Source organism: Suncus etruscus, chromosome 5 (genome assembly GCF_024139225.1).
Source record: "Suncus etruscus isolate mSunEtr1 chromosome 5, mSunEtr1.pri.cur, whole genome shotgun sequence".
NCBI classification, from domain to species: Eukaryota; Metazoa; Chordata; class Mammalia; order Eulipotyphla; family Soricidae; genus Suncus; species Suncus etruscus.
In genome coordinates, this window is record NC_064852.1 from 9,441,781 (window position 1) to 9,463,324 (window position 21,544).

Below are 21,544 nucleotides of genomic sequence, written 5' to 3' on the forward strand. Positions count from 1 at the left end.
AGTGAGACACAAACTGACTTTTAGCAGGGTTTTTTTTTTTCTCTCTTTCACCTCCCAGACCATCCCAATATGAAGATGCTCAACAACACCCTCCTCATACACCCCCAAGCCACTGGTCTTCTCCCTGTTTCCTCACAAGTCTCAAACTGATACTGGAAACGTTTCTGTCATCAATGTCATCGAAAAAATACATTTTTATTTAGAAACAAGTCAAAGCTCGGCCTATGTTTAGAATGTGAGGTTATAGAGGGTTTTCCCAGAGGGTTCTCGGGTATAGATTAGTTGAAAGTTTTAAAGGGGTTCTACTTATAGCATCATTATAAGATTTGTAGGGCTCTAGAAAAGAGCCCCAGGACTAAGATTTCTGAAAAATAAGGATGCAGAATCCCTTGAAAGAATGTGTTAGATTGGGCCCGGAGAGATAGCACAGCGGTGTTTGCCTTGCAAGCAGCTGATCCAGGACCTAAGGTGGTTAGTTCGAATCCCGGTGTCCCATATGGTCCCCTATGCCAGCCAGGAGTTATTTCTGAGCAGACAGCCAGGAGTAACCCCTGAGCACTGCCAGGTGTGTCCCAAAAACCAAAAAAAAAAAAAAAAAAAAAAAAAAAAAGATTGTGTTAGATTGTCAACTCAAAAAAAAAAAAAACACAATAAGTTAAAAACTAAAGACGTGATGAGCTGACATCCAAAAGTGTTTGCTTTTCAAGCATTTCCAAAAGGAACAAAAAAAAAGCAACATAACAGGGGCTGGAGCAATAGCACAGCACTAGGGTGTTTGCCTTGCACACAGCCAACCTGGGACTGACCCGGGTTTGATCCTCAGCATCCAATATGGTCCCCTGAGGCTGCCAAGAGTGATTTCTGAGCACAGAGCCAGGAGTAACCCCAGAGCATTGCCGAGTGTGACCCAACCCCCCTCCCCCACAAAAGCAACATCACATTTATTGAAATCTCTCACAGATAAAATGCTACTGATTGTCAGCATTTCCTAAACTCCATTTATTCACAAATTATCAAAATGGTATCATCTCTGCCAATATTGGTCTAATATTTTTCTCTAAGCCATTGCATGTTCTCTTGCTAAAATAAATGCACATTCATTGCCATGACTGAAAGAGGTCAACTCGGAAATAAGTACAATAAAAACCAAAACAATGTGCAAAACAATGGCCACTATTAGCATATGGGATGGAGGGGCAGTGAGAATACCTGCCTGAGATTTTTCCCTTTGGGTACTTGAAAGGCTAAAAAGATTTCCCTATCTCTTGATGAGATTCAGAGCTATGCTGACAATGTTACAAGTGACCTTCAGTCAGTCGTTTCAGTTCCACAAGGAATCTGTTTCCCATGATTTAAGAAAAGGTGGTACTCATGTCCACACCCAGTAAATATCTTAAATATCTAACTCATCAAATTTCTACTTAACACAGAAGTTGATTATCTGATTATTTGGGGGATGAGTGACAGTACAGCAGGTAAGGCATTTGCTTTGCATGCAGCCAGCCCAGATGCAATCCCCTGCATCCCATATAGTCCCCCTGAACCATGCCAGGAGTGACTCCTGAGTACAGAGCCAGAAGTAGCCCCTAAGAATTGCCAAGTGTGCCCCAACCCAAAAAATAATCAATTATTTTAAAAGTGGAGTGAACAAACTCAATCTTCCCTCTACAGTAGATAGTCCTTTGGCTCTGTTTGTTTGTTTGTTTGAGGGTTTGGTTTTGTTTGGGGCCACACTTAGTGATGCTCAGAGGTTATTCTTGCCTCTGCACTCAAGGATCACTTCTGGCAGGTTTGGGGCATCCTATAAAATGTCAAAAAATGAACCTGAGTCAGATGTATGTAAAGTAAGCACCTTACCTGTACTGTACTATGACTCTGTCCCCAAAAATTCTTTGTATATCTAAGGATCTCATGGTCTGTGACTCACTTTAGGAAAGCCATAGAACAAACAGCCCAAATATACAGTGTTGGCCATCATTGATCATTCCCTTCTCAGTGAGTTATATAGTGGTCCATAGTCCACTGATCTCAGGTGAGCTTAGCCGTTCTGGAGTGATTTTGAGCTATCACCTTCATACTCCTCCTGAGGCTGATGAGCCTGTCCTTGTAGGCAATAGAAGAACAAAGGCTGGAGATAATGTACCAGGTCCTTTATGGTGTCAGAGCACTCACACTGACATACCAAAACACCCTTACAGTTGCTTTTTCCCACAAATCACGGAGATCCAAAATTCAAGGAAGAAAATAGGGATTGAAGAAAAACTATAGGATGTGGGTATTTGCCATACATGCAGTCAACCCTTATTTAATCCATCACCGGCACACATATATGATCCCCAAAGCACTACCAAGGCTCACATCTGGGGAATAGAGCCAGTAATAGCTCTTAAAGATCACTAGAGGTGTGACCCAACCCCACCACCTCTCAAAAAGTTAGGAAATAGACTGTCCATGTTATGAAGCTATGACAGAAGTATAGTTGTAGGCAGAAGTTACGAGTTGGGAAAAATGATACCATCTACCACAGGGCAAATGATCTACATCTCATTTGATCTTTCTAGAAGCCTTTTCTTAGCCTGTCTATCCCTTACAATATTAAATGCAACAGTCAGAAGTAAATCTATGTTCTCTTATTTATTGACAATAAAATCTTGCCAACTCAAATTATTGTGAAATGAATAATCTTTGCCACAAATATTATTAAAAATACTGAATAGGCACACTAAAAGCAAGTATGTTGAACCCCTACCTCACATCATCATTTTCATTTTGTTTTGTTTTGGGGTCACACCCAGCAGCGCTCAGGGGTTACTCCTGGCTCTACACTCAGAAATTGCTCCTAGCAGGCTCGGAGTACTATATGAGATTCCAGGTTTCGAACCACCGTCCTTCTGCATGCAAGGCAAATGCCTCACATCATCTTTTTAATTAACGCTAGGCCATAGAGTATAAGAGATAAGATACTTGCTTTGCCTATAGTCAACCCCAATTCTATCCTGAGAACTTTTTACGATTCCCCATGTACCTTCACAAATGATGATCTATGATCACAGAGCCAGAAATAAGTCTTTAACCCCTAGGACAGGTCATGCTTTGATCCCCTGGTGTCTCATGTGGTCCTCCAAGCCAAGAGAGATTTCTGAGTGCAGAGCCAGAAGTAACCCCTGAGTGTCACCAGGTGTAACCCCCCCCCAAAAAAAAAAGTGGGGGTATAAACCTATTTTAACTAGGCAAAAAATTTTAATAGAATTTGTCCAATATAATTTGCAAATTTCCAGTTGGTACATAAAAAGATGCTCAACATTAATCTTCAAGGAAACTCAAATCAAAGTTACAATGGCGCCACTACACACCTCACAGTCTGGCTAGCATTGTTTTAGGACATTAAAAATTGTCAAGGATGGGGGTCCTCATACCTGGCTAGGTATCGTAAAATGGTGCATTTATTTTGGAAATAGTTCAATAAATTCCCAAGATGCAAAACACAAAGGTATACATGGCTTGACATTTTTTCCTCCAATTGTTGACTCAAAAGAAATTTAAAATGTGCATAGAAAAACAAGAATATGGGGCTGGAGAGATAGCATGGAGGTAAGGCGTTTGCCTTTCATGCAGGAGGTCATCGGTTTGAATCCCAGCGTCCCATATGGTCCCCCGTGCCTGCCAGGAGCAATTTCTGAGCATGAAGCCAGGAGTAACCCCTGAGCACTGCCGGGTGTGACCCAAAAAAAAAAAAAAAAAAAACTACCAAAAAAAAAAAAAAAAAGAAAAACAAGAATATAAAAATTCACAGCAACAAAAATAGAAGCAAACTGAAAGTGCTTCCCACAGATGAATCCACAGGCAAAATGCAGCCTGTGCCTAAAATAGAATTGTTTGTTTGTTTGTTTGTTTGGGACCAAAGGATAGCACAGCAGTAGGGCGTTTGTTTGCCTTGCACTTGGTCAATCTGGGACAAACCAGGGTTCAATTCCCAGCATCCCACATGGTTCCCTGAGCCTGCCAGGAGCGATTTCTGAGCACAGAGCCAGGAGTAACCCCTGAGTACCATGAGGTATGGCCCCAAAACCAAAATAAATAAATAAATGTCAAAAAATAGAATATTTTTTGACACTGAAAAGAAATAGAGAAAATTTGAAAAATAAAAAGTCATGAGAAACAGACATTTGTGGACTGGAGAGATAGCACAGTAGGTAGGCTGTTTGCCTTACACACACCCAACCCAGAGTTCAATCCCTGGTATTCCATATGGTACCCCTAGCCCACTAGGAATAATATCTCAGCATAGAGCTTAGAGTAAGCTCTGAGAGCCACCAGGTATGGCCCAAACAGCCAAAACAAATAAACAAACAAACCAGACATTTGCTACAATATAAATAACTCTTAAAAAGATCTTGCAACAGGACGGGGACCAGAGCGATAACACAGCAGTAGAGTGCTTGCCTTGCACCCGGATAATCGAAATGGACTCGGGTTTGATCCTGGCATCTCATATGGTTTTGAGCCTGCTTGGAGCAAATTCTGAGTGCAGAGCCAGTAGTAATAGCTAAGCACTGTTGGGTGTGGCCTCAAATCAAAACCAAAAGAAAACAAAAAAGTGGCAACCAGAATAAGTTTTGAGGAAATACCCAAAACAGACATCTCCAAGTACATCCCATCAATAGGTGGTGGGACTAGAAGGAAGGGATTGGGAGAAAGACTGCCAACAGATAGAAGTTCCTTTGGGGACAAAAGAAAATAATCAGTAGCTCCCGGGAAAGGCTTAGTGACAAAAGAGCTTGCCTTGCAAATATGAGGTCATAACTTGAATCGCCAGTGCCAAGTGCACAACCTGTTGAGCAAAGATAGTCCCTGAGGCTCTGCTTTCTGTCATCTCTCCCACACCCTAGAAACCCAACAGTGCATGTCGTCTCTAGGTCCACAATTGGTGCTAACTGAAGGTGTGCAAAACTGGTATGCACCTCAGCAAGCGTGTAATCACTGCAACCAAATATCTGACTCTAGTGAGCACAACCACCAAGGGGAATGGTCCCCTGTCCTCACAACAAGAAGAAAAGGAGAAAAATATACGGATTCAGAAATTGAGGGCTGCATAAATATTGATGTATGAAAACTACTGATCTGTCTGCTTTAGCATATGAATTTTGCAATTCATTCATTCTATTGCCTTTTCATTAAACAAATGCAAAAAGGAATTTAATCAAAGAGACAAAAGCTCAGAAATTTCACCCAAGAGAATGATGGGTAACTAATATGCATATAAACAGAAGATATGACATCACTAACCACTAGAAAATATGTGACAGAGAACTCGAAGGGAATAAGTCCATAGCTTCTTTGTAACATTTTAAAATAGTCCCAACCTGAAGACCATGCCAATGTCTTTCAATGGGCAGAAAGTTCAATAAAACCAGACACAGGGATTCTGATTCAGCAATATAAATGAAAAGCCGGAGAGGTAGGACACTGGGCACCAGGAAACTGCTAGACAAGAGAAACAACTTCAAAAAAATAAAAAAAATTATAAGGCATGTTCCCAGGTATGCATAAAATGGCATATGTACAGAAAACAAATGAACCAGAGTTGGAAAGAGATTTGGGTAAAAAACTAGAGTCACCCCATTGAGCCTATGGGGTTGATCCACTGTCTGGTGGTAGCAGTTCCATGAAGCCATGTGGGACCCCACTCCATACAGATACACACACACACACAAACTCACAGATATACAGACACACAAATAACTGCACATAACTGAGGGTCTTATAGGAAGCTCTGTGAACTACACTGAGGCTCATTTACTGGTTTTACAGCACAAGTAACAATACTGCCAACCACAATATCTAAAAGAAACAAAGAGAGGGAGAGAGAGAGAGAGAGAGAGAGAGAGAGAGAGAGAGAGAGAGAGAGAAATGTGCACTAATGTAGAATGTTGTACACTATATGACTAAATCTCCATTACGAACAACTTTGTAATTGTGAATATAAACTATATTATGGGGTCGGAGAGATAGTACAGTGGCAGAGCATTTGTCTTGCACCCAGCCAACACAGGACAAACTTGATTTGATTTCAGGCATCCCATATGGTTCCCAGAGCCTGCCAGGAGTGATTTCTGTGTGCAGAGCCATGAGTAGCTCCTGAGAAGAACAAATAAACTGTATTATGAATGACCTTGTAACCACAGTGTTTAAATAGAATAATTTTTTTTAAAAAAGTAAAATATAGACATTAGCTCTGGGAGAGTCTGGGTGTAGAGATCATGGTCCTCTCTGAAAATTTTACAATTTCCTGTGAATTTGTAATCCAAAATAAAATTATCTTAAACTTGACTATATCCCAAATGAGCTTTTCTTTCTGAGTTCCTCCATTTCATACCCATTGATGTGGAAGTTGGATTCATAACAATATCCCAGCCTCTTCCCTTACCGCCTTACTCTCAACTCAAATAAGAAGATGACTATTATAATACCAAATATCAACATAAAATGTAAGATGAAGACAGGCTTTTTCCTACCTGCTTTGTTAACAAACAAAATCAATAACAGAATGAACAACTAGCAACAGCTTAGTAATCTTACAGACAATAACTCGATGGCCCCATCATAAGACATATTTTTTTACAAATTTTCTTTGGCTGTAGTTTTTTTTCAGTAATTTCATTACCACTTGGTTGTAAACAAGCAATATAAATCATTACGTGCCTGTCAAAGAAGTAGGCTTATGGATGGAATGGTGAGAATCTGGAGACACTGGTGGAGGGAATTTTATACTCATGGTGGGACTGGTGTCAGGACATGGAACAACAGAGACAAATATCTTATGAGCAGCTATGTAAACCTTGGTGCTTAACTAAATAAAAAAAAAAAAGTTAATGAAAGGCTTCTCACCAAGTAGTCTAATGCCTAAGTCTAGATGCTAGGAAATCAGATTCCAGTTTTATATTTGGGGTGGGGTGGGGGCTACACCCGGCGGGGGAGGGCTACATCCAGCAGCGCTCAGGACTTAAACCTGACTCTGCACTCAGGGAACGCTTCTAGCAGGTTCAGGAAACCATACAGAGTAACGAGAATAAAATCCAATTCAAATTTCCATTTTCTTTTTTTAACTTGTTTGTTTTAGGACCACATTCAGCAATGCTCAGGGCTCATTTCTAGCTCTTCTATGCTCGGTGCTTACTCCTAGCTCTATGCTCAGAGATCACTCTGGGGAGGTTTGGCGGGCTGTGTGGGGTGTCAGGAATCGAACCTAAGTTGGCTATGTACAAGGCAAGAGCCTACCTGCTATTGCTATCACTCTGGTCCAAGATTAAAATTTCTTACACCACTAGCATTATTCAAGATTTCATAATTTTTCCCTGGGCTAAAAATTAGTATAGAAGCCTGCTGATTAGCTTCTTACCCCCAGACCCAAGGAGAAGCAAGCAACCACACTACTTCAGTATGATTGGTAAGTGGTCCCAGCAGAAAGCAAGCCTTCCCCCCACCCCCAAGAATCTTTTAAGTATTTTGCCTAATTTGAATATACAAATGTTGGATGCAATGAGTACAATCACCAAAAGTCTATTTACAAGAAGTCAAGAAGCTACTCTATGTTTAAAGATGGACTTTGTAATGTGGCATATCATATCTAAAATATCTCAAAAAATATTGCTCTCCTCATTCTCCCACTTTCTGAAACGGAAACAATTATAAACACCTGATACAAGTCTTTATCAGCATTTTACCTCTCTGGCAGGTTTCCACCTTCTATTATCTGCATTTCTAAGTTATTTGAACAATAGTTACTTCAAAGCCAGCTGGGATATTGTTCCTCAAAAGCCACTCATACCACATTAAGAATGCTAAAGGGCGTTAGATTCGTTCTGTGTGTCAGGGCCAAGAACACTGGCCTAGAATGAAAATCCTACTAGCATCTACTTCGAAGTTGCTAAGTTACCAGGCTGTGAAGGTTCACAAGACATAAAGATAAATGGTAATTATATACAGTGATGAAAGTGTTAGCTGACACCATAAGGTAATCATATTGCACCATAAGGTTGTATAATGCAACCTATGACTGCATATGTAACTGGCTCATAGTATGCACAAGCTCACAGTGTCATGTGTCTACCGTAAGTCAAGAGGGTGGAATATTCCTCACAGCTTTACGAGCCATCAGGGCCCAGAAATAGTTATTTTAACAAGCTGGAGTGAGTCCTAGGCGTGGCATTTGTTTTGAAGTTCAACTTGTGCTGAAAACCACCACTGAACCCTACAGATGTGCACAATTTCGCTCCAGGATCTCCAGGTCATAAATTTTGTTTGTTTGTTTGTTTGTTTGTTTGTTTGGGGAGCCACATTCAGCAATGTTCAGGGATTTCTCCTGGTTCTGAGCACAAGGATCACTCCTGGTAGGGTCAGGAAACCATAGGGGTTGCTGGAGATAGAACTAAGTTAGGCAATGGGAAAGGCAAATGTCCTACACACTGTACAATCGCCCAGACCCCTCAAGGTCCTAATGTATAATGGTGCCCAGTCTGCAGTACAGAAAATGTCCTCTGAACAGCTTTGAAAAAACAGCAGCTCACCAATTTTTAAAAATAACTTTACCGGGCCAGAGCGATAGCAAAGCAGTAGGGCATTTGCCTTGCACATGACCAACTTGGATGGACCTAAATTCAATCCCTAGCATTCCATATAAACCCCTGAGTCTGCCAGGAGCGATTTCTGAGAGCAGAATCAGGAGTAACCCTGAGCATTGCCAGGTGTGTCCCAAAAACCAATAAATAAATAACTTTACCATTCGATGACTTTCAAAATGAATTTTATTTTTGCTTTCTTGTATATCATGACATCTATAAACAGAGATCACAGGTGGAGAATTTTGGATTATTTGGGAACCATACCCTGAATTTTAGGGGGGTCCCTGTCTTTGTATCAGGAATCATGCACACACTGATGGTGATTGGATCACCATAATTTGTGCCAGAGATTTTTGGCTTGGCAGGAAATTTTTTTACCTATACTGTGCTATCTCTCCAGGCCGTGATGAAGAATAACCTAATTTAGCTTCCCCAAATGATTGTTTTAAAGAATACTCCATAAGGTGAGAAACTTGGGGAACACTTCATTATAAAATGTAACAACCATTTCTTGAACATTTCCTCTAGGCCCTAAATTTAATCTGCCTGTCCTCAATCCTAATAAGACATAGAGGGGCTGGAGCAATAGCACAGCAAATAAGGAGCTTGTCTTAAATAAAGCTGATCAGGGTAAGACCTCGGGCATCCCATATGGTCCTCCAAGGATCCCTAGGAATGACCCCTGAGCTCCTCCAGGTATGACCCAAATATTGATGATTGATATATACATACATGCATACAGAGACACAGGGACAGGTAGATATAGATATAAGTCATATATATGTACATATATATGTATATATATATATACATCACATGACTAATATTCTCATTTTGCAGAAGAAGAAACTGAGATGGGAGATCCAGCTGCTCAATTTATCCCGTATCAGGCAGAGACAGAAAGTGCATCCAGTTCTCTGTTCCCAGTGTTACACCGCTCCCTACTGGCCCTGCCAGTATAATGCTGTCACAAGAAGCCCAAGGGGTAGGGCCATGAGTCCCATTGTGACCTTGGGGACAGAGGAAACCAGCACTGGAGAAGGACACACAGACCTCAGACCTCCTCTCCCTGCTTTGTGGTCCCATCAAAGCTCTCTGCTCCCAACATTCCCTGCCTGGGTTCCCAGCTCTGTGACATCACTGACAGCCACTTTTCCACCCTGTCAGCCACAGGTGAGTGGGGGCCAAAGGGGGAAGTTGAGAGCAGGCGAGTTTGGAAGTTTTGTTTCTGTAGTTAAAAGAACAACGTCTCTATCGGGCCTAACTTCTTGGTTATAGGAAGAGGACTTTATACCTCTTTTGACCTCTGTTTGACCTTTCTGTTTGGCCTTTCTCTGGGTCCCAGACACCCCACCTTAGTTGAATAGGTGAAGCCTCCCCCGAATGGGCTCTTCCAGTTGTCCTATAGGACCCCCTTCTAATTGTGCATGTTTAGGTAGTAATTTCTTAGGGTCACATTGAGTCAAGTTCAGGGACCATAGGTTAAGACCAAAAGCACTTCTACCTCCATCTAGTGGAAGGTATTGATGTTGCAAGAAAACTTCCTCCCCCATCCGTACCCCAGCCAGCGTCCACTCTATATATTTATTTATCAGTGTCCACAATTTAAAATTTTACTTTATTCGGGGACTACACCCAGCGATGTTAGGAGCTTACTCCTGTCTTTGCACTCAAGAATCATGGCTGGTAGGACTGGAGCGAACCATATACGATGCCAAGGATTGAACTCAAGCAAAGCTAATGTCTTACCAGTTTTTCTATCTCTCGGGCCCCTATACAGTTATTTTTATTGAACTTATTTATATTTTATTGAACTTCCACACGTACCAGTCAACTTTGCTAAGCCCTTTTGTGAAATGGTGGGTTGTGTGTTCCACAATCCCGAGAGCGGAAGAGGGATCCTCATGCCCCAAGTCCGGGTAGGACAAGAGATGGAAATCCAGCAGCAATTCTAAATCGGGAAATAATCCACACACGGTTTGGAAGGAATAGCAGGCTAAAAACTCACACCGCAAGCTGTTCACCTGCAAACCAGTCGCTCCACCATGTGGATCCACGAGCCAAGATGGCAGCTTCCCCTCCAGACCTTCTGAGTAGCCTTTATGGAGAAAATCAAAGCCCACCCCCAAAGGGAGGGCAAAAGCCAGATGAGGAGGCAATAAGGAAATATCTTTTTAACAAGAAAATCAAAGGAACCAATTAAGAGACATCTAATTAGAAGGCAACACGAGGACCAATCCAAAGGCCTCTATCAACACCCTTTCCTTTCCATCATTATTTAATCCTCAGAATCATCTTCTAAGATAGATGCTGTTATTGTTATCACCATTTTATAGATAACAGGTTCATAAAAGTTAAATTTTTCTAAGCTCCATATCTGATAAGCAGTGGGTCTCTAAGAATTACATTCCATCCAAGAACATACTTGTAATAGTATGCAATTCTTCTTAACAGTCTTCCATTTCTGATGAAGGTTCAAAGTTGAAATCTCTTTGTTATCAACTCAGAGAGGAGAAATGATTCAACTCTCCTACTTTTCTCATAAAAATTTGGGGTGGAAAAAAAGCAGAAAGTTTTGGAACTAGATCCAGGCAAACCTTCATTTAAAATTTTAGCTGCAACTGATCTATAGAAATGATGAGGATTGGGACTGGAGAGATTGCACATGGATAGGGCATTTGCCTTGCATGTAGCCAACCCAGGAGGAACCTGATTCGATTCCCGGCACCCATATGGTTCTCCAGCCTGCCAGGGGCTATTTCTGAGTACAGAGCCAGCAGTAACTCTTGAGCACAGCTGGGTGTGGCCCAACAACCATCATTCAATTAATCAATAAATAAATAAAGTTTAAAAAAGTAATGAGGGCCCGGAGAGATAGCACAGCGGCATTTGCCTTGCAAGCAGCCTATCCAGGACCAAAGGTGGTTGGTTCGAATCCCGGTGTCCCATATGGTCCCCCATGCCTGCCAGGAGCTATTTCTAAGCAGAAGCCAGGAGTAACCCCTGAGCACCGCCAGGTGTAGCCCAAAAACCAAAATAAATAAATAAATAAATAAATAAATAAATAAATAAATAAATAAATAAATAAAGAAGGGGTCAGAGATAGCATGGAGATAAGGCGTTTCTCTTGCATGCAGAAGGATGGTGGTTCGAATCCAGGCATCCCATATGGTCCTCCAAGCCTGCCAGGAGTGATTTCTGAGCGTAGAGCCAGGAGTAATTCCTGAGCGCTGCTGGGTGTGATCCAAAAACAAATAAAAAAAAAGAAATGATGAGAATTAAAACTGTGACAATTGTCGAAGTGAATGGATGTTTTGTTGCTGGGTGAGGTACAGGAACATGGTATGCAGGAAACTCTACCATTAAATGTATTGCAAGAAAACTGCATGAATAAAATAAATCCTCTGTTGCATCACCAAGATAAAATGGCCATCAGAATACCTGAGAGCCGCCTTCAAGGAAGGGACCCCCACTCAAAATGTGAAACAACACCATTTTCAGCAAAAGGAGAAAAAAAAACTACCTGACAGAGGGTCTGAATGAAGAAAATGGCTGTTCAACAAGGGTTTAAAGAAATTGTAGGGGCTGGAGGTAAGGCATTTGCCTTGCATGCAGAAGGACAGTGGTTCAAATCCCAGCATCCCATATGGTCGCCCTACCTGCCAGGAGTGATTTCTGAGCACAGAGCCAGGAGTAACCCCTGAGCGCTGCTGGGTGTGACCCAAAAAAGCCAAAAAGAAGAAAAAGAAAAAAGAAAAGAAATTGTAGTCACAGAGAGAAGGTAACTCAAGGCCAGCACCACTGTACCTGCTGTCTTATGTTGATTTCTTTAAGAATAGATGGATATCCCGGCAAGTTTCACAGCTAGTGTAAATGCATTCATAATAGGTACCAATTACCCTGTTATCATGGTTGCAGAGTCATTAGGCTTTATTCAGGCATGTAGGATTTCTCTATTTCAGCCTTGTCCATTAAGGTCCTCTCTGGGCCCACTGGGATTGTCCAGGTTTTAGCCTCTGTCCTCAAATATCCTTGAAGACATAGCTCTGTTCTCCCACACAGTTAGCTCTTTGATTTGAACCAGAATGATGAAGTCTTGGGTTTTGTCTTTGAATGATTCTTGGAACTATCTTCGGGATCAGTGAAAACATAAATTATTTAATTCTGTGGACAAAGGGCATTGAACAACCAAGCAATAATAATAGTATTCTAAGAAGGATCATCTAGAAGCCACTCCAGAGCCATGACCCATGAATTTCCATCTCAAAGGAGGAAATAAATTTCAAATTGGGCTTTGAGTGTACTTTAGATACCCAGATCTCCTTGTCTTTGGGGTTTATCACTAGATTCACCTCACCAGGTACAACATGAAGTGCAAGGAAATGGTGTAACTCCTTTTGATCAACCAAAATCAAATCTCTGCTACTACCCACAACACTGGAACAAAGATCAGTCATTCCCCAGGACTGCAGGACATCACTTCAGGGAATGAATGGCAGTCCTGGAGCTATCATGCTCCCACTAAAAATCCTCAGAATTTTGCTCCATCTGGTGTGGACCCTATAAATTATTTTATTCTTTCTGAGGCCATGTGATGTGACCCATTTGGGGGGTGTGTTGGGGTGGAAGTCATGAGTCATATACTAGAATGGTCCTAATGTTTATCATATACAACAATCTTTAGTTCTGAGTGGCATCGAAGAGACCTATTACCATACAGGAAATAAAAGATGTCAACAAGAATAGTAGGTTGCTGGGGGCTGGAGCAATAGTATAGTAGGTAGGAAGCTTGCTTTGCATCTGACTGACCTGGGTTCAGTCCCATGTATCACATATGGTGCCCCCAATTATTTCCAGGAGTAGTTCCTGGGTGCTTAGACAGGAGTTAGCCTTGAATATCACCAGGTATGGCCCCAACACAAACAAAATAGAGCAGTTTAGAAAAAGAATAGTGGGGCCGGCGAGGTGACGCTAGAGGTAAGGTATCTGCCTTGCAAGCGCTAGCTAAGGAAGAACCGGGGTTCAATCCCCCAGCGTCCCATATGGTCCCCCCAAGCCAGGGGCGATTTCTGAGCGCTTAGCCAGGAGTAACCCCTGAGCATCAAACAGGTGTGACAGGAAAAAGCAAAAAAAAGAAAGAAAGAAAAGAAAAAGGATAGTATAAATATCCCCAGGGTGGCACCTCCAGATAGCTTTGGAAAGTTGTCCTTTGGCCAAGATAGAGCACAATCGTTTTTGTTCTCCATGAGTAGCTTCCTAAGTGCTCACATTTGGGGATGTGGAGAGAAAGGAACTCTTATCCACTGCTGGTGGGAATGCTGTCTAGTCCAACCTCTTTGAAAAGCGATATGGAGGGGCCGGGAAGGTGGCGCTAGAGGTAAGGTGTCTGCCTTGCAAGCGCTAGCGTAGGACGGACTGCAGTTCGATCCCCCGGTGTCCCATATGGTCCCCCAAGTCAGAGGCGATTTCTGAGTGCATAGCCAGGAGTAACCCCTGAGCATCAAACGGGTGTGGCCCAAAAACCAAAAAAAAAAAAGAAAAGAAAAGAAAAGCGATATGGAGATTCCTCCAAAATCTGGAAATAGAGCTTCCATTCGACCCAGCTATTCCACTCCCAGGGATATACCCTAAGAACACAAGAATACAATACAAAAACTCCTTCATCACACCTATATTTATTGCAGCATTATTCACAATAGCCAGGCTCTGGAAACAGCCAAGATGCCCTTCAACAGACGAATGGCTAAAGAAACTGTGGTACATATACACAATGGAATATTATGCAGTCGTCAGGAGAGATGAAGTCATGAAATTTTCCTATACATGGATGTACATGGAATCTATCATGTTAAGTGAAATAAGTCAGAGGGGGGAGAGAGAGAGACACAGAATAGTCTCACTCATCTATGTGTTTTAAGAAAAATAAAAGTCATTTTTGCAATAATCCTCAGAGACAATGAGAGGAGGGCTGGAACATCAGCTCACTCCATGAAGCTCACCACAAAGAGTGGTGAGTGCAGTTATAGAAATAACTACACAGAGAAATACCATAATCATGTGAATGAATGAGGGAACTGGAAAGCCTGTCTGGAGTACAGGTAGGGGTGTGGTGGGATGGAGGGAGATTTGGGACATTGGTGGTGGGAATGTTGCACTGGTAAAGGGGGTGTTCTTTACATGACTGAAACCTAATTACAATCATATTTGTAATCAAGATGTTTAAATAAAGGGAAAAAAAGAATTAAAAAAAGCAAAAAAGGCAAAAAAATTTCCCATGCTGTGCCTGGAATTGAACCCAAACTAAAAGCATTTTATCTAATTGCTATACTATCTCATGGACCTCCTTTTATAATAAAATTTTGTTTGTGTCACATCCGATGACACTCAGCTCACACCCAGCTTTGCACTCAGAAATTGCTCCTGGCAGGCTCAGGGAATCATACGGGACGCCAGGGATCGAACCTGGGTCTGTCCCAGGTCTAATGCATGCAAGGCAAATCCCTACCGCTGAGCTATTGCTTCAGTCCCTAGAAAACTTTGACTAAGAACTTTTCACTGGGTTTCAAACATTCAGGATATAACACAGGGAGGAAACGGAACAAACCAAGACATTGAGATGGCAATCTTCTGATACTTGAAGATATATCACAAAGATGATTACTGGGGCATCCTTGTGATATTCCATCTTTATGTTCAGGTATCCTTTCGCATTGTCTCCATCACTATCATCTCCCTGCTCGAATGACCTTGGTCCCCCAGGAAAATGTTTGCAAGACTGGAATTGGTTAATGGCTAGCAGTTTGGATTCTGGCATACCACCATCCCCACAAAACAATCCAGTGGGTTCAGTTCACATGATCTACCTGGTGCAGGAACTGGTCCCCAACACTCAAGTTCGTGGGGTGCCTTGGACTCAGGCTAGAACAAGAAACTCTTCTCCACAGAAAAAGGAAAATTAGGTCTAAGCACTGTCCAGATTTCCAACATTCATAGTTTTCCCTCACAAAATAATGAAAGTAGGAGGTGAAGATAAAATTTTACTTAGAGAGGACCCAGAGCAGTGGCACAAGCAGTAAGGCGTCTGCTGTGCCTGCACTAGCCTAGGATGGACCGAGATTCAACCCCCCAGGTGTCCCATATGGTCCCCCAAGCTAGGAGCAATTTCTGAGCACATAGCCAGGAGTAACCCCTGAGTGTCACCGGGTGTGGCCCAAAAAAAAAACAAAAAAAATAATTATTTAGAGAAATATAAAGAGAAGGGAAAGAAATATGAAGAGAAAGGAAGCAAGAGAGAGACAGACAGACAGAGACAGAGAGAACGTGTTAAAGAGAGAACATAGACTTCTCCAGAGGGAAGAGAGCTGAGAGTATACATTTCAGGTTGAGATGTGGAAGACTCCAAGACAGAGATTGATAAATTCTTGTCTTTGCAAAGCTGATTTTTAGGACCCAGGAGCTAGTACAAGAAGTAAGCCATTTGCCTTGTATGTGGATCATTCTGAGTCAATACGCAGTACCAGATGGTCCTCCAAGCATCACCAGGAATTTCTTCTGCATAGAGAGCCAAAAATAGGCCCTGAGAGGGGCAGGAGTGGTAGCACAGCAGTAGGGCATTTGCCTTGCACATGGCCAACCTGGGATAGACCCAAGTTTGGTCCCCCACATCCCATACGGTCCCTCAAACCTTCCAGGAGTGATTTCTGAGAGCAGAGCCAGGAGTAATCCCTGAGAGCCGCTGGCTGTGGCCCAAAAGTCAAAAAATAATCTCATTACCAAGGGTTTCTCCCTATTTCCCTGCCTGCACTATTTAGGAAACAAGCCTTCCCACGGAACTAGGCTCAAATTCAAAGTCAGCTGCTTCAACACAGCACTCCTGCAGGCAAAGCTGGCCAAGGAAGACTCCAATTCCTCTCCATGGGTAAGAAATCTATATTTAGAATAGGGAACAGATCATCTAAGTGATAGTCACCTAGGTGAGGACTCCAACTCTTTGGCCATGGAGGCTGTTGAAGCATTGGGAGAGGGGAGGCTACTACATGTTGAGAGTCTGAGCCCCTAGTTACTTCCATAGCTGGAAATTTCCAATGGGCACCTGGGATCCAAGTCTCAGAACTCATGGTCTCCATTCCTTTACCTCCCACAGCCCACCAGAGCCTGATATCGAAGATCTTCCGCTTATGCTGCAAAAATTGTAAGGAATCCTGTGCCACAGATCCTACGGCTGCCAGTCAAACCCAAGAACATCAGCCACCAAACAGCTGTAAGTGTTGGATTAGAGTCTCTAACCCATGACCTGAGCAGTGGCATAGCGGTAGGGCCTTGTGGGCCACGGTTCAATCCCCTGTCGTCCCATATTGTCCCCCAAGTCAAGCGATTTCTGAGCGCATAGCCAAGAGTAACCCCTGAGTGTCACTGGGTGTAGCCCCAAAACAAAAAATAAACAAACAAAATTATTAAGGGGCTGAGTGATAGCGCAGTGGTAGTGTGTTTGCCTTGCACACGGCTGACCCAGATCGGACCTGAGTTTGATCTCCAGCACTCCATATGATCTTCCAAACCAGGAGCGATTTCTGAGCACAGAGCCAGGAGTCACCCGAGTGTCACCGGGTATGACCCAAAAGTAAAAATAAAGAAAAATAAAGAACCTCTAACCTGGCTCTCAACACCTCTGACTCATTCCCCTCCTGTTAGTTTGACAGTTTCCATATTTTGGGTGACGATTCCCACCTAAACAAAAGTATGCATGGGATGGTTAAGTTCCCCGAGCAGAAAATAACAGACTAAAGCCTTGTTTATTTTATTATAATGATAATTATTATTATTAAATCACTGTGAGGCACAGAGTTTAAAAACAGTTGAGAGTTGAGTTTCAGTCATACAATGTTCTAACACCCATTCCTTCACCAGCGTTCATTTTCTGCCACCAATATTCAATGACCCTGCTGTGTTCCCCAACTCCAGCCTGCCTTTATGACAGAAATTCTCTCTTTCTCACTCTCTTTCCCCACTTTCTCCTTTCTTCTCAATCCCCCTCTCATTTTATGCACTGTTATTGAAGGTGCATCATACATATTACTAAACTTCCCTTCAGTTCCCAGTTCTTGTCATTTCCAATTACTATTGTCATAGTGTCCCCTTCTCTGTCCTAACTGCACTCCTCCCATTATTTCGATTGTCTTTGGGTATTTTTCTTATACCCTGAGGTTTTTTTTTATATATATACCACAGCATATCATTCCATATCTGTCCCTCTCCCTCTGGCTCATTTTGATCAACATGATATTCTTCCTGTCTCTAAGTATAAGTAGATTTCATGACTTTATTTTCCTAACAACTGCAAAATATTCATTCCACTGTGTAGATGAAGCACCATGGTTTCTTCAGCCACTCATCTATTCTTAGCCACTTATCATAGTTTTCGTTCTATAAGACGTGCCTGACCATAAGATGTGCATAATTTTTAGATTCTTTCCTCCCTTACACTCAGGTTTCAGCTCCAGGCAGCATTTACTCCATAAGACACATTTGGGGGGGGGATCTTATGGTACAAAAGATACGGTAGGCTGTTTCCAGATTCTGCTACTGTAAACAGTGCTGCAAGAAACAGAGGAGTGCAGATGCTAAAGACTGAATTCGCAAAGACAAGCATCTTCTAGAACTTGCTAGAGCTGCATTTTCAGGCCCGGCTCTGGGGCTGCTGAATCAGAACTTGAATTTTCACCTGAGACCCCTGTGAGTCTTCACATGTTTCTGTTTGGGATGTATTTGCCTAAAGACTATAAAAAAATAAAACATTAGGATTCCTGCTTTTAAGACTCTGGGCTCATTTGAATCAGACTTGAGCAAGCCACTAACTATCTCATTCTGAGTTCCTGTGTTCTTACTTGCAAGATGGGATATTCCTAATCAAGTATTACTTTTCATAATTGGAAGGATTAAATGAGAAAAAAATGAAAACAAACACCTAGAAATATAGAATCGAAAGCATAAATTTATGATGTATTTTAGGAATCTACATGCATTAGGATCTTAGTACAAGCAAAGTCTTGTATATAGTGCGTGATCATCTAAACATAGTCTAAATATCTCCTAGAATATCAGTTTAGTACATCTTGAATCAACCTGAAATTATAATTTCTACAGATATTCTTTCTCAAGATATGATGGTACAAGAAAAATGTTTAAGAAATCAGATAGAAGACTATACTTTCAGTGGTCATTTTTGTAGTATGTTACTAGAGAAGTTTCTCTAGGAAAAAAGAAATTATGGGTCTGGCGAGATAGCATGGAAGTAAGGCATTTGCCTTTTATGCAGAAGGACGGTGGTTCGAATCCCGGCATCCCAGATGGTCCCCCGAGCCTGCCAGGGGCAATTTCTGAGCATAAAGCCATGAGTAGCCCCTGAGTGCTGCTGGGTGTGACCCAAAAACCAAAAAAAAAAAAAAAAAGAAAGAAAGAAATTATATACATGGAAAAAGTAAAACACATTCCTAAATACTGTATGAGTGAACTGTGTGAAAGTACTCAGAAAAATGTTGAATCTGTGTCAATAGCTAAGGAAGGGGTGATTGCTACTGACTTTTTCATCTTTATGGTCTTCTGAGCCTTTCTAGAATGTATGTGTACCTCCTGTGTAAACAGGAAGGAAATCCACTCCATGTTTGATTGAGAAAAGCTGTCAAAGCATCTCCTTGTACAGGGAGCTGGTTCTCCACCATCTGCTCCCCAAGAACCCTGCTTCAGAGTGGGCAAAAACTTTCCCATTCACCTTCTCCCTTAACAATACTCCCTGATATCTGACCAGGTGGATTTCTCATTGGCAGGTGTTCAGTCTAAGAACAAACTCAAGGGAGCTGCCAAACCCACCAAGTCACCCTGTCACTTCCCTTCGGAGCAACCCCTGATCTGTGAAGAGAGGAGAAACTATTCGAACATCAGCTGTGATTTTAATGGTGAGGCCCACAATGGGGTGATAACATAATCCAGGAACTCACATGGGAAGGGGGGCCTTGGCCTAAGAACTGGAATCCCCAGAAGGACAGAAGGGACAGAACACCACACTCATATCAGGAAGTTCTCATCTTCTTCCTTTTCTTTTTTTTTTTTTTTGTTTTTGTTTTTTGTTTGTTTGTTTATGGAGCCAGCAGCACTCTGGTTATTCCTGGCTCCACGCTCAGAAATCTCTCCTGGCAGGCTCAAGGGAACCATATGAAATGCTGGGAATTGAACCCAGGTCAGTCCCGGATTGGCTGAGTGCAAGGCAAATGCACTATTGCTGTGCTATTTCTCCGGCTCCCCAGGAGTAATTTATTTTAATGTTTTGGGGGGCTTTCTTGGGGGGGTCATACCCGGCAGTGCTCAGATTACTCCTGGCTCTGTGCTCAGAAATTGCAACAGGCTCTGGAGACCATATGGAATGTCAGGGATCGAACCACCATCTCCTGGGTTGGCCATGTGCAAGGCAAACACTCTACCACTGTGTTGTTTCTCCCACCCTCTCATTATCTTCTAAACTTGCTAGAGAGAGTTCAGGGATCTGAGATCATGTGTATGATCTTCCCAGAGAGAAATAACAAGAGAAGCAGCAGGTCTGGAAGGACCTGCTAAGTCCTTGGGATATGACATGTCTTGTGTGATTGATGGTTGAAACTGCTTCAGCCACAAGACAGTAGATTCCAGATAGACAAGGGCCCACAACCAGCTTTCAGTGTTATTGCTGTCCCAGAATAGACAGCTAAGACAACACTAGACAATGCTCATGAATTGTCTGGAGTTGGATGGGGAAGACATGTCTCTGGAAGGGCAGAAATCCAGGAAGACAAACATGTAAAACCTCATGGACAGTGCCCAAGACTCCAGCTGTGTAGAGCTACAGGAGCCCTCAGAGCCATCATTTCAGAATTCTCACCACAGCTCAGCCCTCCCAACACACAAGATCTGATTTCTGCACAATCTTGAAAGAATTCCACTGAGCTTGAAAAGAAAGAGTGTCCATGAACTCACCCATCCCCTCTCATGTTCTCCATCTCCACCTGCCTACCCCCAGAGCTTCATGGAGCAATTTGAGACTCACCAATCATTGTAAGAGGGGAAGAGAATCTGGGAGGTACAGCACTTGCCTTGGAAGAAGCTACTGCCAGTGAAACTACCATTTCATTCCCCAGTACCCTCAAGTACAGCCCAGTGAGCGTAGAGACAGCAACAGTCCCTGAGTGTTGCCAAGTGGGACCCAGACCCCAGCTAAAAGACATTCAGAATCCCCTTCAAGATGCCAGAACCAAGCGAGCAATATTTCATTTCCCAATCCACTGCACTTTTTTGAAACACCTTCCATGCTTATGTGTCCCAGTGGAGTATGTGGTTAAAAAAGAAAAAATACACATCCTTAGGGCTAGAAAGAGAGCACAGTGGTAGGGCATTTGCCTTGCATGCGGTCAACCCAAGACAGACAGTAATTCGATTTCCAGCATCCCATATGGTCCCCTAAGCCTGGCAGGGGCGATTTCTGAGAGCAGAACCAGGAATAACCACTGAGCGCCTCTGGATGTGGCCCAAAAACCAAAACAAGCAATCAAACAAACAAACAAAAAAAAAAAACCACATCCTTGTCACATTGACATTTGTCACTGACAGAATCCACAGGCTCACGCCCAGAACTTGCATCCTTCAGGGAAGAAACCCTCCTAACCGACCCATTCCCTCCAGGTCCCCACTACAGTGACCTCATCCGGTGTCTTTTTGTTTTTCTCCATTCTTCTTTCAGATGAGATTTCACATGTTTCTGCAAGGGGCTTTTACAAGAGAAACCTAAACCGCTACAGTCAGCAGCAGTGGCCTTACCAACCATGTCGCATCGGCAAGCCCTGATCTTTCTAGATGCAGCCTCTTGCAGCCTGCTCTGCTGCTCTGGCGGGAGTGTCTAG

General features: G+C 42.5%; 1 pseudogene; it reads left to right on the top strand.

Moving 5' to 3' along the window:
- The first annotated feature begins 18,818 nt into the window (after positions 1-18,818).
- LOC126010397 (uncharacterized) lies at positions 18,819-18,889 on the top strand (annotated as a pseudogene).
- Positions 18,890-21,544: the final 2,655 nt, after the last annotated feature.